Genomic DNA, 4,962 nt, shown 5'->3' with positions numbered 1-4,962 from the left:
TTCAAAGTAGAATTGCTCTGGAGTGATTCTCAACAGAAAAACAATTCAATTAGCTCAAAAAGTGATTACAAGATGTGTTAGCATGCCTATATATATAGGTCACATGCCTAACATAATACAAAATACATCAAAGAAATACTAAACTAAAGAAAGTGGGCTTGGGCCCCGCGTATCATCCCCTCCCCCTTGGAAAGGATTTGTCCTCAAATCTTGATGGGTTTCCTGAGGACTTATTTTTAGTTGCCTCTCGACAAACTCCTCCTGGGTCAAAAGTAAATCTGCAATAAGCATCAAATATAACACTAATTAGTTTTCTATGACCCAAAGTATATAAAAGATTATTTTTAGAAGAAGGTTTCTTAATTTTAAAATTTTCAATATGATGATTACAAAGAAACCATTCTTCATTTGAAAATTTATTTTTGTCTTGAGTTAGTGAAAACCAAAAAGGAAACTCTAACTCAAGTTTTTGATTGCCATATGTTAAAAATTGCAACTTTTGAAAAGATGTGATGACAATATTTTGAAAAGAAAAGATGAATTTAGAACTTTTAATTTCAATTGAAGGAGAGTTAAAGGATAGAAAACCTCCCCTTTTGGGTTCTAGATTAAGATATGTTGTCATCAATTTCTTCTCTTCCCTTTCCTTCCTTTCAATTTCTTCCTTCTCTTTCTTTTGTTCTTGTCTCTTTCTTTCTTCCTCTTCTTTTTTCTCTCTTTCNTCCTCTTCTTTTCTCTCTTGTTCTCTTCTCACTCTTTCTTCCTCTTCTTTTCTTTCTTGTTCTCTCTTTCTCTCTCTTTGTTTTTGTCTTTCTTCTTCTTCTTTTCTCTCTTTTCTTCTCTCTTGTCTCTCTATTCTCTCTTGTAATTACCTATGTTCTCTCTCAAATCTTCTTCTACTTCCCTCACCCTCACTCAAAAACTTCATGAGTTTGTCTCTAAACTCTATTTCCCTGTGATAGAATCCACTTAAATTTTGAATGAATAACTTGCCTCCTTTAATAAACTCTCTCATAAGTTGTAAATTTCTTTGAATCTCTAAATGCACAAATTTTTTTCTCAAACAACCTTTCAATTCTTTCCAATCATTGATGGGAGATTTTCTACCTATGGTAACATGATATTCTCTTTCTTCCCACCACTCTCTTGCATACCCTTCAAATCTAGAAATGTAAAGATTCATGATATATGATTCACAGTCACGAGAATAATAAGAATCAGATTGACTTCTTCTAACCATAAAGAAATGCATGTCATCACTTTCCTTTTCCCAAGCTAAGTAAGTAAATGCACCAATATCCTCACCAAAGAATGGAATATTTTCCCTAACTTGTTTATACAAATTATCCTCAATCCTATCAAACTCATGAAATGAACAAGTCTTCCTTCTAGCTTTATCATGTTCTCTTTTAATTTCTTTAAGACTAATGGGCTTATCAAAATTAAAGTTCCTAGATGAACTAAATGAACTAGAAGAACTATATGAATAACAAGACATCTTTGTTCTTAAAAGTTCTTCTAATCTAAAGAGTTTAAAGATTTCACACTTGACAAACCCCAGGTAAGAGAGGTGAACCACTAGGGTTACTTAAGTACCAAGTCTTTGCCTAGCCAAATTTGTCTTATGCTACTCACTAAATACCCTTTAAAGTAAAATTACTTTTAAAATCAAAGAACACACAAACAAAGACAATCGGACTTTAAGACCCCTAAAACGTTTTCGGACTCTAATGTGACAAAGGTCACACCTAAGTGAATACACAGAAGCAATTCAATATTAAAGTCTACTCCTATGTCTAGCTATGCTAAAATTAAAATAAAGCAATCAAGAAAGGTTGCCAAGAATGGAAAGAGCACCAAGGACTCTTCCAAACTTGGACTTTATAAGAGGCCCTTTACAAACCAAAAGAAAACAAAAGAAGGCTAACAGAAGCCTATTACAAATTAAATCTAAAGCTACCAGTGGGCTAAACACAAGCCCATCACACATCAAATTGAAGAAAACAATTACAAAGCAAATTAAAAACAATAACGATGCTACGGTGCTGGTTCCATCTTGCACGAAAATCACGTGCCAAATCTTGTTGTCCACTAGTCACAAAGCTCGCTGTCGACTAAGCTTCTACCGTCCAGGTTCTTGCTATCAATTCTCGGTTTAGACAAGAACTAGCGGATCCAAGCCTGCAACACAAAGACACAAAGCTTCTGTCACTTCACCTTTTAGCTAAACAGATTGCACACAAAAAGATATAGAGCAATAATAACTTCCCTTTCTCGGTCTTGTTCAATTTGTGCCCAATTTGCTCCCAATTGTAACCTGCTGCACTAGCTTTATACTTCCCATCATCTAAAGTCTGCACAGACAATTCACTCCAAAATCAATATCACAAATTGCAAACAAATACAACCTATAACAAGAGCAGTTCAATCACAATCAAAGTAAATGAAGGTAGAAGAAACTCCCTTCAAAACTGCACATCAAGATGCAAATGCTACTTGTTTCACGGACTGAGCTCACAATTACAATCTAATTAAATGGTTGGTCTGGCTTGCTCCAAGCTCTAAACCGAAGTGTCGTTGTTGTGGTATACTCGAGAAAGTATTGATTCCAAATAGTCCAACTCAGATTGATTTAATCAACAGTTCCAGGAAAATCAAATCTGCACAGAAGTCACAACATAATCCAGCAAGTACAAATGACAGTGAATTAGATCAATGAGTCAGAAATCAGTGTAGCATTGTAATCAAATCAATGGACAAGGAGTAAAATGAAATGAATCAGGATTCAATGCAGCAATTAGCTAACTCATTCAAATCAGTTAACATGTCACTAAATGCAGCAAATAGTGTTTAACCAAACATATTAATGCAGTAGCTTCCCAAACATTCACAGTTGATTCAATCTGATCATTTCAAACTCTTTTCACTGCACAATGAACAAGCTCAAAACAGTTAGAGGAATATTGAATTCTCTCTCAAATTGCCAAGGAAATAGGCTAAGTAGCCTCACAAATCTCACACCACTCAGGAACTCTCTCTAACACACTCAAAGGGTAGGCTTAAAAGAATTTCCAGTCAAGGCCAGAGAATTCTGTGGATCACTTCCACCTAAGAGGCTACCATTCACAAATACCTCTCTTTCAATTTCCAAAAACCAAAGTGATATCAGCTTCACAAACAGGAAATGGCTTGGCTAAGGGATGACAGAACAGAACAACCAACAACAAGGTAAGCACCAGATAAGGAAAACTGACAGCACAACAGATAAACTGACTCAAGATTAACTCTAGAACAGATTGCAAAAACAACAAAAGGTCAATTAAAGAATGGCATAATAGATTGCACATGTGATGAGACAAAACCAAGACAAATCAATGAAGACAAGCAAGAAACAAAGCTAATTAGAAAGGCTAGCACACAAACAGAATCCTAAGCATAGCACTAGACAGATTTAAAAGCAATAAACCCAAACAAGCCGCATTAGAGTAATTCAAATAAAATTTGAGACTGTTTGATGTATTGCCTGAGAAAATAATTCAATTTGGTGCACCAAAGTTTGTGATCTTCACTTGCACGACCAGTCAGCTTTTTACTTGATACANAATTGCTTTTATGATATTACTTTCATCTTTTCTTTTCTTTTGGAAATGTTCAATTCACTGGACCAAGCTTTTGCTACAAGTGTAGGTAATTAACAGGCACCAAATCNGATTAATCAATCAAATGGAATTTATGCAGCTTGCTTTCAAACAATTATTNATTAAAACTGGTGGTGTTAAGAGTGANATTATGNAACAAAATTAGCAACTCCACCATCCAAATTTTAATACACAGAATCAAATGACTTATGGACACTAGAATGTATCCAATTACAGCAATTAAAACTAGATAAGACACACTGGAATTAAATTGAAAGAAGTTCAGTAATGATCTAATACTGAATCATATTTTTAAAAGAAATCAAATGACTCAAAGTAAAATAATGCAGATCGGCCAACTACTGAAATTATTTCTGCTGGAATTTTCACAATTGCAACCAAGCTCATGCCTAGCATGTCATTGCTTATATGGTATGCACATGGTATTGAATCAATCAAGCAGATCATCTCAATGCCAAATTCTCAGTTAAGTACACAAATAAACCAGAAACAGATTAGGCACCAAATAAGTGCTTTGAACCAATGCAAAGCTGCATCTCATGTCACAGCACCCGAGCTCGTAATGAATTGGTGATTGCTCATATGGTGTGTTAATGTTGATCAAACAGCCAGACTCACTTCAGAATCAAGAATCATGAATTCAAGGCACAATACTGGAAATTAAATGACAAAGTAAACAATTAACATGACCAAGACATGACAGAAATGGATTTAGAAAATAAAATGACTCAAAGCAAAGGATTAGACCGATTAAAATGCTCAAACAAGACACAAATCAGAGACGCAAAGGCACAGAACAAGTTAGAACACTTTAACACAATATTGAAACCTAAACGCAGAATAACAAACAACACAGACACTGAAACAAGACTCAACAACTCAAATCAGAAAAAAAAACACATCAAGACATTAAAGGAAAAGTGATGACAACTCAGAAATTGAAAAAAACGTAACAAGATACTCAGAATCAAAATCAAAACAAGACAAAACGCGAATCAAAATCATATGAAACTCAGACAAGACGGAATCAATAAAATACGAAACAGTGAAAACAAACTCAGAGATAGAGACAGAGATACTTAGCTTTGAAGCGTGGACGCAACCGGTGCTCTGATTACCACATGATGCAACCCGTTCTGGCGAAGACCATAGATCAGACGCAGATCGAACTGAGGAGACGACAAAAGACGCAGCGGAAGAACGGAAATGGAGAAATCCTAGGGTTTAGTGTGGTTGGGAGATTTTAATCGGTGAAACGGAAAGATTCACCGATTGAATCAATGAAATGGAAGGAAACAATGTT

Source organism: Vigna radiata, unplaced genomic scaffold (genome assembly GCF_000741045.1).
Source record: "Vigna radiata var. radiata cultivar VC1973A unplaced genomic scaffold, Vradiata_ver6 scaffold_372, whole genome shotgun sequence".
NCBI lineage: Eukaryota > Viridiplantae > Streptophyta > Magnoliopsida > Fabales > Fabaceae > Vigna > Vigna radiata.
Note: the sequence above shows the minus strand (reverse complement) of the source record.